A 15,219-nucleotide genomic window follows, 5' to 3' on the forward strand; every position below is an offset into this window, starting at 1 on the left:
AAGATGGAATAAAAAGGGCAACCAATCAAAATAAGAGTAGAACAGAAAAGATAAAAAAAATTTTAAATGTGGAAAGGCAAAAAAAGAAAAAGAGGTTAAATATGAAATGATTATTTTTCTCCAAATATTACATCATTTATTTATATATCTATTTTTAGAATGTCTTTATTTCCTCAGTATACATAATTTGAAGAAAAATTAGTTCCAGATGTTTTGTTTCCCTGGTATTATATTTGAAGAGAAAGAAACTTTTAAAATGGTCATTAGTTCTCAGTGTTCTCGAATGCAAGAATAATACCGCATGGCTATTACTTATGATTTTATAAGCATCACGTATGTAGATTTTCCTACCTCGATACTTTGCTGTTAAGGTGTTCACTATTTGCTTATTCTGAAAGAAAACTGAATAGCTAAGGAATATGCTATCTCCAGTCAAATAAAATGGATTGAAAAAGCTAAGTAAATGAATTAACAGTAGAGTTATGTCTATAAAATCCATTTCTATATAAAAGTACAAATGGTCTCTGAAAACTGGTGTCTGCTTCTTCCAGAAAGCAACAGATATGTATCACTGCACTGAGAAAATGTACCATCATTTCCATCATTTAGAGTCCCTAATCTTCATACAAGCATCTCTAGTTTACCTGTGAGGTTTTGAACCCAGCTTTGCTACCAGGACCACCCTGCCATTATCTCACTCATCAGTATTAACTCCAGACCACCTATCTGCCACCTTGTGCATCAAGGAGAGCGTACTTTCAAGGCAACTATCAGCCCTGGCATTTGGGGTTGAGTTTAAGTTGCCGGTTCAAGGTTTCTTCTCTGTAAGATGGTGGTCTTTGAGTATCTGTTGCCAACGACAGGCATTCAGGCTAACTCACATCGTTTATCGTGCTTTGCTCATTCCCCACCCATGTGTTGGTAACTGTGGTGTTCATGTGGCAGACGTAGCTCAGGATTAAGCCACTGGCAACATGTCAATTGCCGATAAAGGGGAAGTATAAGCCATGAAAAGAGGGACCAACGAAATTCTAAATGGACCAGAGGAACAGACCTAGAGAGGATCATTGCTCGGTCTGATATGGCTGCTATGGAACAGGGACCTCACTCCTCTTCTCAGAGCAGAAAATGGGACATTTTGAAATGTGTGTCGCCCCTGCTCCTGAATACAATGGCCCCTTTCATCTATTTCTAGTGACTTTCATTTTCTTTTGTTGCTGGATTCTCTACATAATTGTAAGCATATCGCAGGCAACCACAATGGTAAGCTGCAGGTGGACATTTCCTCTGCAGATGCAGACAATATCTGCCTGGCTGGCACCGCTTAATTCAGCCATTAACCCACTTTTCTATGCTCTTTGGAGCAAAAGGTGAAGAAAAGCTCTTAAGAACTTAAAGGAGAAGACGCTTTTCAAAATTCATTTTCTGATTCAAGATGTTTTGGTGAGCCAGTCTGAAAATGCTAAGAAAAAAAGCAGAAAGAAAGGCTTTCCCATGAGCTGTAAACAACATATAGTCCCTTTTAAAAGCCAGCAATACATACAACCTTTGGCAACATGCAACCTAGGGACTCTAAAAGCGACCTAGTAAGATGCAAAAAAATATAAGAAAGCATTGTAATCAGTTTTTGTGATGGGGAAGAGAAATTCAGCTGAATTTTAGGAATTTGCAAATCCTAAGCAAGCCGAGTTTTCATGCCCAGGTTGTAGATGGTCTGAGGAAGAGTGAGACACCACTAATCCACAGTCTTTAGAAGGTCAACGTTCGCTGCCTAACTTCTCTGATGGGCTGGTTTCTTCTTTGGTTTCCCTAGTTTTCTCATGCAAGCCATCTTCCTAATAGTTGCAAAGTAACCTTCGCAAGGCACTGGTGATTGAGATCTTTCATCTGACTGAAGTTTCAAAAGGTTGGCCATTCCCTGGCATACAACACTCTCCTATATACCCTCACTTAGAGAGTATTCTCCTAAAACTCTAAAGAGTATAGTTGATTTCTGGACATACCTGATAAAACCTAATGACAAAGGGGCTGGGGATTTAGCTCAACGGCATAAGCACCTGCCTTGCAAGCAGGCAGTCGTGAGCTCAATCCCCGGTACCGATAAAAATGAATAAGACCAAAAAAAAAAAAAAAAAAAAAAAAAAAACCTAATGACAAGTCTCTAACCATCTAGTCTCATCTGCTAGGATGCTTACCCGTTTCTCTTCTGAAATTAATCAGCTGCTTCCCATCAATGCTACTGACTTTCCCCCATTTTATTCTACAGAAATGTTACCTACAAAAATGGGTTGAATTGTGCACCTCCAAGAGATTTGTTCATCTTAGCCTCTAGTACTATGAATGGACTTAATTTGGAAATAAGAGTCTTTGCAGATAATCAAGTTAAGGTGAGGTCATTGGGGTAGATTCTAATCTAATCTGAATATCATACTTATTTCAAGGCATGGGTGTCATTTGGCAGTTATGTCCCAGCATGTTCACATGTTGGAGTTTGGTGTGGTGGCAAGAGGTGGTAGGCTTTCAAAATGGAGGTGGTGGAACTAATTGGAAAGGTGTAGGTCACTGGGGAGAGCCACAGAAAGGAATGTGGGACTCCAGTCTCTCAGTTTGTTATCTCGTCATGCAGTTTCTTCCTCGCACGTGTCCCCTGCCACTGTGACACCATCATCCACAAAGTCCTCACCAGAACTGAGCCAGTGTTAACAGCCTGCCTTTGAATCACTCAAATTAGGAACTAAAAATCCTCTTTTCTTTACAGTTAGCCTGTCTCAAGTATTTCATTGTAATAACAATATATAATCATAGTAACACTGACATCTTAATACTTTTCATACGTCTAATATTTTCATTATAATAATGAATATTGGCATCCACATGCACACAGGGAAGATGAAGTGAAGACAGTGATGTGATAGGAGAGACAGACACTGGGGTGATGCAGCAGCTAGTGATGGTACAGTAAGCACTGCCAGCCACCTCTAGAACCTAGGGAGTGATGAGGAAGGGTCCTACCCAATCTCAGCGGGACCATGGCCCTATCAACACTTTAGCTTTGGACCTCCAGAATTGTGAAACAATAAATTTCTGTTACTGTAACACCACTTGTGTTACCACTAGTGTAACACACCACTTGTGTTACTTGGTTACTACAGCCTGAAAATGTAACCAGCCATCTTCAAACTGTGGTGCCACCCTACCTGACTTCAGTGTTTAAAGGAAGCCCTTGCATCTCCATGCTCCCCTGCAGGCTTACAATATTCTAAGAGGCTCTTTTTGTTTATATTTCCCTGTTAAACAGTGAACTGATCTACCTTTTATCCAGTTTATCTGTTTGTCCCCTTGTCCCATCATGTACGGCCCTGCATTTAGAAAGGTTCCCATTGATGTGCACTGAGTTTAGTAGAACAGATTATCTTTTTAAAAATACCAGTGACAGTTTGCCAGATTTAATTTTAGGTGTGTAATAATAATCTTTTAACTCTAACAACTTCTGGAATACTCAAGGAAAAAACAATGGAAAATGAGAACAGGACACTAACAGGCAATTTCAAGAAGATAATTTGAACATATATCACATTATCTATAATTAAAGCAACATAAATGCAAACGATTACCATTTTCAACTGCAAGATAAAATAAAATCTGTGTTTGACAATATACCATATTGGCATCGATTTAACATCTACATTTTCATTATCAATGAGGATGAACATGAATACAACTTGAGAGATACTGTAAAAAAAAGTCAGCCAGGGGCTGGGGATTTAGTTCAGCGGCATAAATGCCTGCCTTGCAAGCAGGCAGTCGTGAGTTCGATCCCCGGTACCAATAAAAACGAAAAAGACAAAAAAAAAAAAAAAAAAGTCAGACAAAATTTAAAATGCACATGTCTCTGATCTAACAATTCTTCTTCTAGAAATTTCTTCTCAGTGAATACTCACATGAGTGTTCAAAGATACATATACAATTCTATTCACAATGGCATTGTGCAAAACAGCTAAAAATGTTGGAACACACATGTCAAAGAACAGAGATTAATTCAAAAGACTGTAATTCTTAAAATGAAATATTAGTGCATACAAAGAATGAACACCACCAAATAAACACACACCACATGATAAGACAATATCTCAAATATATATTATCAAATGAAAGTAAATAAAAACAGACACTGCTCTGTATAATAAACTTCTATTTGGGGTGAAGAATGTATAATTAACATATATGTATATAATACATATATGTATGTGTCAAATGACTTTTGTAATGATATGCAATAAAGTGATTATAGTTACCTTTGAGAGGAAGACTCATCTTGAATGGGAGTAAGATTACTTTTCATTCTATATTTTATACTGTTGGAAATTCTACCAGATGCTTATAATATTGTTTTATTTTTAAAAATTTATTGTTTTAAATTTTAAAAGTTAATTAAAATTTTTTGGAAGGATCTATTATATACATAATATATTATTTGGTGATATTACATTCATTTTGCTATGTATAATAAATGGCTCATCTAACATGATTTAAATGACTTTGAAATTAACTTTTATGGTAATCCCCCTTCTCTATACTATTTTTCATCTACAAATATGCCCATGATAATGTTTAATTTATAAATTAGCACAGTAAAAGACTGCCAACAATAATTCATAGTAAAATACAAATTTATAACAATTAGAACACATTTCCATTAAAGTCTTCTACCCACAAATTAACACTTCTTCTATCTTTTTTTTTTTTTTTTTTTTTTTTATCTTTTTCATTTTTACCAGTACCGGGGATCGAACTCACAACCGCCTGCTTGCAAGGCAGGTGCTTATGCTGCTGAGCTAAATCCCCAGCCCTGCTTCTTCTATCTTAAATGAGCACTTTTCACTCTCGGTGGCCATCAGTTTTATAGTGGGAGGCCTGTCAGTGAGATTAGCATAAATTTTATTTTCCTTAATAATTTCCCTCGTAAAATTTTTTTCTGCTTCCTGTAGTTATCAGCGACCTCAGAATTCTCCCCCACTTCTTTCTTCCTTCCTTTTTTTTTCTATCTCTCCTTCCTTTCTCCCCTACCTCCCTGTCTTAGTTATTTTTCTCTCATTGCTGAGACCTAATACCTGACGCCCAAAATTAGGGAAGGAAAGGTTTATTTATCTTACGATTTTTGGAGGTTTCAGTCCATATACTTTGCTGGCTTCAAGCCAAGGTGGCATGGCAGAGGGGCAACTGTTCATTGCAGCCACAAACAGCAAGAGTGAACATGTCAAAAAGGAGGAAAACAAGCCTCTTCCCTTCCTTATATTGTATACTGGCTCCGTCCCTGGGCGGGTGCAGCACTCACACTACCAATCCCAGCGCTAGACAACAAATCAATCACAAATGCTAAATTCAGGTGACTCCACGACTGCCTGAAGCTTGAAAAGCCACCTAGACACAAACCATAATATTCCCTTCTTTCTTTCTTTTACTGACTCTAGTCTTCTTTCCTTCCTCCTTCCTTCTTTCTGTTTAAGAGAGGGTCTAACTATGTTCCAGGCTGGCCTGGAACTCCTGGGCTCAAGTTCAACTCCTGTCCCAGTCTCACTTGTAGCTGAGATTATAGATAATGCCACCATGCCCAGTGTCTTCTCTGTTAAACTGAGAACTTTCACTGTGCACTTTCAGGCGCATTTGCATCATTTTGGTACACTGACAATGTGTACCAAAATGTGTTTGGGACTGTTACTAAGTAAAATAAGGGCTACTTGTGCTGTGCGATAGGGACAGCTGATTTGATAACAAAGATGGCTACTAAGCAGCTAATGGCAGGTACACATGCAATGTGCATACCCTGGACAAATGATGAGTCACATCTTAAGCTACAGAAAGATGATGAGAGATTTCATCACACTATTCACAGTGGAGAATAATTTCAAACTTATCAATTGTTTATGTCTGGAATTTTCCATTCCATGGTTCTGGACTATGATTTGTTAAAGTTAAATGAGACTATGGAAAGTAATACTTGAGATGAGGTGAGCTACTGTGTATTTCTTACAATCTGTAATTTGCAAATGCATTACATTTTTGGAGACAGAGTCTTGTATGTAGTGCAAGTTGGCCTTGAACTCACTTATATAGCAGAGGGTAGCCCTGAACTCATGGCAATCCTCCTGCCTCAGCCTCCAAAATACTGGGATTATAGGTATGCACTACCATTCCCAATTTGTACCTGCTTTAAAATCAGGTATTTTAAAAAATGTTTTACAATTGTATTACAAAATCAATATACAATCACTGATTTAAAGACAGAAAATAAAGGCAAAAATAAACACACACACACTTAGACCTAACATCCAGAGAGAATCACATAACAATCTGATGAATATCTTTCTAGGACCTTTTCTATGCTAACATATGTGAACATGAAAATGGCTTATATATTATAATTTTTTATGTCATTAACTATTGCCATGTTTATACAGACTTCTAGTGTTACAAGAACCTTAAAATTAATTTAGAACAGGGTAAACAAGTGCATCCCTTCCCTTGAAAGCTCTTGACAGACATGGCTCAGTATCCTAGCACCTGCTGACAGAGTTCACTCAGTCTCAAAATCTTCAACACAGAGCTCCAGAAAACCACAACCAATGCTGAGGTGCAAGGTAGAACTGATTACCTTTAACTAAACCAATAGTAGGAGTCAAATATTTCTTACAATTAGCAATGGATCCAAGGTACAAACTTCCAGTCCATGATGTCCATCAGGTGTCTTGGGAATAGCCCTGCCATAGAATTCTGAGCTCGGAATTCTGGTCCCAAGACAGCCAGTTGGATAGATGGTGAATTTTCTATGCCTCTTCTGTGTTGATGGTAATGAATATCATTCTCCACATATGCCTTGAAATAACTTTTAAAAGCAAAAAGCATTTTTATAAGTTTTTAAAATATTATGAAATATATTTTAAAATATTAATTTTTAAACACTGAAACTGAAGAGATATGAGTTTTTAGGCAAAAATGAGTTAATTAAATCAGCTGAATTTATTCTTTGAGCGTATCTACATTTATACAACACAGCAATCCTGCCTCTGCTCTAGGACACTGTTCCAGGCACACAAGTATGCTTCTATTCAATATTTTCAAAAGCTGCCGTGGCCAGATCTTAAAGACCCTTTCCAGGCTCATGTGTATGAAAGCCATGCAGGCTTTCTAGATCATGTGAAGTCTATGTTTAAAAACTATTTGCAAAGTTTAAAAATCTGATGAAGAAGAATGTTACCTTCACCCTTGAGTTTGGGAACTCTGTCAGAAGAAAACCATCCACATATAATTCATATTTTGAATCCCTGAACTCTTAGCAGGTGGGGACCTCTGGTTTTCATCATATGGTCACTAGTGATGGTTTTTAAATAGGTGATTTTAACACCTTATACTAAAAGTGAATGGGCCAAATTCTATGAATGCTACAATTCAAGATAACACATACTAGCCAGTGTAGAATTTATCTAGCACTGACTCACCAAGTGCTGTGTTAGGTTCTGAGGCCACAATGGCCAGGCAGACAGGGCTCTTCCCCTGCAGGATCTTGCAGTGTAAGAGAAGAGAGACACAAACAAGATCATTTTTTTAAAACTTTGGATGCTTTATACTTCACCTATGGCCAGAAGAAAATGAGATAATACTTATATTACAATGTAAGTAATACTAGACTTTTTCCTAATTTATTTTGTCTTTTTGAGACAGGGTCTCTCTATGCAGTTCAGGCTGGCCTTGAGCTCACTTTGTAGCCCAGGCTGGTCTCGAACTCACAATGATCCTCCTGCTTCAGCCTCCCAAGTGGTGGGATTACAGGTGTGAGCTACCATGCCCGGCTTTTTCCTAATATTTTAACAAATTACACTAAAATGGGTTTAATCTTTTATAATCAACATATTACTAAAATGTTTATTATGTTCTTATTACTTACAGAAATATGCAATATGACTTTAAAAAAATATGGTTCTGTTAAAACTATTTCAGAGAAAATATTATCTATAGCAGGGCAAAGTGGAAAACTTTCAGATTTGTTATTTGATTTTTTTTTTTTTTTTTTTTTTGGACACAGGGTATCATATGCAGTCCGGGCTGGTTTTGAACTAACTTTGTAGCCTAGGCTGGTTTCAAATTCACAAAAATCCTCCTGACTGCTAGGATTACAGGTGTGTGCCACTACACCTGGTGAAGATATCCTACTTTATAATTTTATCATGTACTTTTTTTTAATCAGTACTGGAGATCGAACTCACTACCATGTGCTTGCAAGGCAGGCGCTTATATCGCTGAGTTAAATTCCCAGCCCCTACTTTATAATTTTAAATAAACATCTGCAAACAACTTAGAGTATTTCAATAATAATTGTATATTTTAAGATTCTTTCAAACCATAAAACAAGCCTTTAGAAAGTTTGCTGTCAAAACATACATACACTTTTTAAAAAACAAATCTCCACCCACTCTCAGATACAGAACCATAAGCATGTTTTGTGTTGACAGAAATATTTCTACAAGGTCAAGCAGACATTAAAAGAAGAAAAAGAAAAAAAGAACATAAAAGGAGAAAAAGATTGGACATATTGTTATGGCTCGTGTCTAGATGTCCTTTCAAAGCCGCACGCAGTCAGAAATGGGGCTTTTTTAGAGGTGGCTGAATTTAGAGTATGTGACTGATCCATGCTGCAATTCTATATTATGGGTGCTGGGATTGGATTAAGGGTATGTGACTATTATGTCAGTTCCCTGACTGGTTTGGCACTACCCTAACTCTGGTACTTAGATAGATAAAACTGGCAGAACGAAGTTGCTAAGTTTTCTTGCTTGCTTACCATGGACTATTTCTCCTCTGTAATGCCTCTCTGCCATGCCATCCTACCTTGGAGTCAACTGATTATGAATTGAAATCTCTACAAATTGTCACCTAAATAACCTTTGCCCCCTGTAACTTTGGGCATCATGTATTTCGTCTTGCTACAAGGAAAGTAACTAAGACACAGATGATTGTAATAATTTTGTAAGAAGTATTTTCTCACACTGAAAATCCTTTGTAATCCTGCAGATTCTTTATAGATCTTACCTTTTCCCACCCATCTGCTGATGTCCACCTGCGTGAGCCCAGGTCATGTTTAACAGAAACATCCAGCTTATTTCACTTAACATAGTATCTTCAAGGTTCACTCATGTTGCAGAATACATTGGAACTCCATTTATTTTCAAAACTAAATAATATTACACAGTAGATATAACTACATTTTGTTGATCCATTCATCTGTTGGTAGACATGTAGGTTGTTTTTATCTTCTGGCTATTGTAACTAATGCTGTTATAAATTTTTATACCACTGCTGAGTACCTCTGTGCTATTCCTGCATCTCAAAGGCACAGGCCTTGGATGAGAGTATATTTTAACTTCCTAATGGCTTATTTTGCTTTGGTCTTGAGTTTTCAGGAGAGTACCAAGGAACCTACAAATTTAGAGACTGATTAACAACCTGACTACATAATGACACTAAAATTCTATTAAACTGAAAGAACTCTACAGAATTTGAAATGTGGTATTAGTGTATTTAAAGAAATAATGTTCCAACAATAGACAGTATCTTGTATAAAAATATAGAAAAATGGGAGCTTAATTTGAAGTGGGACACTATAAATTATAAATCTGTTTGACAGGCACATTAACTGCAGAGATAGCAAATTATTATAGTATGATACCTCTTGTTTAACTAAGTGAAAAGGACACTTTGAAAACTTTTCTTTCATAATCTGTTTAATGATCATACACCACCATATGCTCTACAGCTCCTAGAATGTTTTTTACTTAGTCTAATTTAATAATTAGTTATACAATTACTTGTTTAATGCTTTTTTTCTCTTAGCCTCCTTGCAGATAGGGACTATGTTTGTCTTTCACAGAATATGACACACATACAAGAGTCTGCTGCAAATGCAGTTGATTTGATCCATTCGGACCTGGAAATTAAATGCCAGAACCTAGAAAGTTAAAGGTGTAGGCTTTAGTTAGTTCACCAAGACAAAATTACAGGCAGCCTCCACTCACAAAATCCTTCCCAATACTGGGCTGCTCTTGACTCCAAAGAGAACTCAGAGCTGCTCAAGTACAGCAAAGGTATAATAAGAGTCTTTTACTGGTATTCTAAATGATCTCTATAAAAATGTGCACATTTTTCTATAATCATTTTGTGTGTGTGTTTCTGACACAGGGTCTCTCTACGCAGTTCAGGCTGGCCTTGTGCTCAGTTTGTAGCCCAGGATGGCTTCAAACTTGCAATGACCCTCCTGACTCTGCCTCCTGAGTGCTGGGATTACAGTAGTGCACCATCATGCCCGGCTCTCTATAATCATTCCTTAAATGAAAATTAAAACAAAGATGTAATAATATAAGGCAAAAGTACAATATAATGAGTAATTTTCTTTTCTGTGCTGGAGATCAAAGCCAGGGCCTTGTGCATGCCAGGAAGGCACCCTAACAATAACATACATCCCCATTGCTCACAATATAGTTAATAGTTTGAGACAAGGGCTCACTATGTAATCCAGTTTGGCACTGAATTCACAATCCTCCTGCCTCAGCCTCCCAACTACAATGATTACAGTTGTACACTACTGTACCTAGACAATTTTCTTTAATGGTTCATTAACTTTTTACTCAGACATTTCAAGCAACTCAGAAATCATGATAATGGGAATTAAAAACTCACTCAGGGAACAAATAAAATCATAGCGAGTACTTGTTTTCGTCTAAAGTAGTAATGGCAGTGGTTGGACTAGAATTTGTGTCTTGAGTTTCCAATGCCAGCATTTTTCTTTCTTGAAGAGACATGATTTTGTGACTTTGAACATAATCTCACTGAAGGCTCTGTAAGACATACTGTGTATGGCCAGGGATTTAGCTCAGTGGCATAAGCACCTCCCTGGCAAGTGCAAGGTCCTGAGTTCGATCCCCAGCACCTAAAAAAAAAAAAAAAAAAAAAAAAAAAAAAGACATATTGTGTATGGCAGAAATATGCCTTCCTTAATGTCCTCTACAAAGGCACTGATTATTTCATTTGCTTTCATGGAAAACCCAGTATTTTAACTCTTGTTCAAGTAATACCCTTTAGCTGTGATCTTGTCCATACAGTACTGGAACTCAAGGCCTTTTTAATGAAGAGTCTAATGAGAATTAAACAAAAGTATTTTAGAATGATTAAGGAGAGCTGGGGATTGGCTCAGTGGTTCAAGAGCTTGCCTGGTAAGTATGAGGTCACAAGTTGGAGCCCTGGTACCAAAAATCAAAAAAAAAAAAAAATGATTAAGGATTCCTCATAATGGAGAAGCAGGCTTTTTTTCCTTTTTTTTTTTTTTGGTTGGTGGAACTAGGAATAGAATCCAGGATCTTTGCACTGAGAGCTACCTCCCCAGTCCTGTTATATAACTGATTTTAAGACAGGATCTCTCAAAGTCTCTCAGCTGCTTAGACTGGATCCAAACTTGTGATCCTCCTGCCTCAGTCTCCCAGTGTTGGGATCACAGGGATGTACCATCATACTCAGTTCACAGGCGCATGAACGAAACTGTGGCAGCATGCAGGAAGTTGCTGCTGCAGATTTCTCATTCCTTCTCTCAAGCAATTTAGGAAAACCCTTAGCAAAGGGTAGCTTGAAAAATAGTTAAAATCTGACTTTATCTTCTTGTAGGTCCTGCTAGCTATCCTCTTCTGCCTATTCAATAAGGTTCTTGCCTGCATTTTACATTTTGATTATCTGAGTTGTTTACTTATTTCAGTGATTTCCTCAGGCTCCCTTGCATAAAAGCATATAGCTACATAAAACTTACCTCGCATCCAACAACATTTACCTATTCATTTGCATTTCATGACAAACTCCAAGAGGTGGGTGTCATTAACTACACTACACAAATTCAGAAAATAATGTACAGAAAAGTTAAGAAACTTGCCTAAAGTCCTGCAGTTAATGTATAGCAGAGAATGGGGTATTTGAATTCAGCACAATTAACCAGTACACCAGTACATCTGTTTTTCTAATTATCAGGTATTGTATTTATCATATAATTTTTTTTTTTTTTTTACCAGTACCAGGGATCGAACTCACGACCACTCGGGCTTGCAAGCCATGCGCTTATGCCGCTGAGCTAATCCCCAGCCCCTATCATATAATTCTTAACGTTTGCTTTCACCAAATGCTCAGAAAAACATTTACTTCTGCTTTTTTCTCTTTCTCTCTTCTTCCTTTCCTTTCCTTCCCTATGCTGTTTTGGCAAAGAAACTCCCAATAAGCCTGCTTTTGGGGAAAACAATGGGGAATGGTAAAGACTATACAGATGGACATTTGCTTTGTGGATGAAATCAAGATCTGGAAAGTGTGTAGACTTAAAAGTCCACACATGGCTTAAATCTACCATTTTTTATACCCTTAATTTTCTTACTGAACTAACTGAAATTACAATTCTGTTTAAGTGTCAAAAAACTAAAGTGTTTAGTGATCTGATCATTAGGCTACGCTCTTCCTTTAATAACTTACTGGGCCCGAGATGTAGCTCAGTAGCACAGCACCTGCCTGGCAAGTACGAGTCCTAAGTTTGATTCCCAGTATGAGAAAGAAAAAAAAAAAAAAAGCTTATTAGATGTTTCATTTTAAAAACTAGTCTTTCACTGAAGTTTAATATATCAAATATTCTTAATCAAAAAAATTAAGCTATGTTCGTTTAGAAAAAATGTGTAGTACATCCCAGAGAAAAAAATGTTTCACGTCTTTTATGTATAAGCTCTAGTTCCTTGCTTTTCTACAAATTGAAACCAGGCATGGGCTGGGGATTCAGCTCAGTGGTTTAAGTGTTTGCCTGGCAAGCATCAGGTCATGAGTTCAATCCCCAGTACAAAAAAAAAAAAAAAATTGAAACCAGGCATCATATTCAGTAGTCAATGACAAAGAGATTTACTAAACTGGGAATGGTGGCACTTGTCTGTAGTTCCAGCACTCAGGAGACTGAGGCAGGAGGACTTCTGTGAGTTTAAGGTCAGCCTCAGCTTTATAGTAAGTTCAAGATCAGTGTGAACTACATAGCGAGACCCTGTCTCAAAAGAATATACATACATAAATGGATTTACTTCATCCTGGATTTAGAAAAATACACAACTTCAAAGCATATAAAATTCATTTTATAAATATTGAGAAATTATTATAAATTATTATAAATACTGCAAAATTACCCTTTTATAAGTTAATACAATTAATACATATCTTAAATGTCTACTATTGAAAAAAAGTTGATTAAAAATTGTTGATGTTTTATATTATACAAGCACATTTTATTGCTGTACAAGATTGCCCTCTTGTGTTTTCTCTAGTTAAGTCATTATTTTTATTGATTTATTCAACTTTTAACTTTTTCACCTAAAATTAATGCACTAGTAAATAAACTCCAAAACTATATACTCAAAACCACATAGATCACAGCTGAGTGTAGTGGCATGTGCCTGTAATCCCAGCACTTGGGAGGTTGAGGCAGAAGGATCATTGTGAGTTTGGGACCAGCCTGGGTTGCAAAGTGAGCTCAAGACCAGTCTGAACTGCATAGTGAAGCCTTGTTTCAAAAAGACAAAAAACAAAAAACCCAGATAGATCAAATCAAAAACTAATAGTAATAATGTTATGATTTGTATATAACATTGTGTTCCTTTAAATCTCTAAATTTATGTATTAAATACTGAGACCTGACATCAAAAGCAGAAGTCAAGCAGAAATAGGTAAAAGGAAATTTTTAAGTAATGTGGAACAACTCTAAAACCCTGACACTAATGTCTCACATTAAGTTATGGAAGCTATACCCAACTAGTCTACCATTATAATCTGTCTTGTATTTTTGTTTTTCGGTATGGGAACTGAACGCAGGGCATTCACACTGAGTTATACCACCAACCTTTTAAAAATGCTTGCATTTCTAAACAATTTTTGAGATAAGGTCTCTTTAAGTCACCAAGTTGCCCAGGCTGCTCCAGCTTCAGCCTCCCAAAGTACTTGGATTATAAAAGTGTACCATAGGCAATCTTTCCTTTTTGCTTAGTTACTATCATGGATATATAAAAACTATATAAACATTATTTAGCCAAATTTTCTTTTTTAATGTTGCCTAATTAAAACAAGTACTCACAGTTGCTGGTGGAAATGTAAAATTTAGAAGACTTGCTTTTGTAAACAAAGAAGTTAACATGTATTAAAGACCTTTAAAAAAGAATTTTTTTTGGTACCTGGGATTGAATTTACAATCTAGTACTTGCCAGATAGGCGCTCATACCACTGAGCTAAATCCCCAGCCCCAAGATCATTAGAGTTTCTAAAAATTATTTTAAGAGCACAATCCACAATCCACCAAAAAAATTTATGCCCAACTTTTCATCACAGCATTATTTATTGTGTCAACACTTACCCATCATCCTGTTTTGAAGTTAGATTGGGATTCAATCATACAGTGGCATCCTTTGCAGTCATTATGATTTATTCTATCTTTTTCTATAATGGACTTATAAGTTTGAAAAATCAGGATATAAATAAATGTGTACATGTGAGAGTGAGTGTATATCACAATAACTAAAAGCAGTTTCTTCCTTAACCCTGTAGACAAACACTAACAAAGAAGGCTGCGAGTTGTAATACACAGCACATGAGGAACTGAGTTCAAATACACAGCATCACAAAAAAATTCAAAATATTAATAGCTGTCATTTGGTGGTGAAAAATGATACCACTAGGTTGGTTTTTCATTTGTCTGTATTTTCCATGTTGTTAAACAGTCCAACATGTATTAATGATTTTGCTGTTGTCCTTTTTGTTTCTTTTGTGGTACTGGGGATTGGACCCAGGGCCTCATACAAGCTAGGCAAGCACTCTATTACTAAGCTACACCTCAAGCCCCTTTTATAGTTTAAGACAAGTCTTACTAAGTGGCCCAGACTTGTTTCAAATCTGCAGTCCTCCTACCCCAGGCTCATGAAGAGCTGGGATTACAAGCATGCACCATTGCCTATAATGGGAGAGGTTTCAGTGTTAATATTGTAGAATTAAAATACTGCCAAGCAAATCGAGCCAGGTGTGGTGGCTCACACCTGTGATTCCAGCACTCGGGAGGCTGAGGCAGGAGGATTATTGTGAGTTCAAGACCAGCCTGGGCTACAAAGTAAGCTCGAGGTCAGC

Source organism: Cavia porcellus, unplaced genomic scaffold, assembly GCF_034190915.1.
Source record: "Cavia porcellus strain 051 isolate PalLab524CR breed Dunkin Hartley unplaced genomic scaffold, mCavPor4.1 scaffold_31, whole genome shotgun sequence".
Lineage (NCBI taxonomy): Eukaryota > Metazoa > Chordata > Mammalia > Rodentia > Caviidae > Cavia > Cavia porcellus.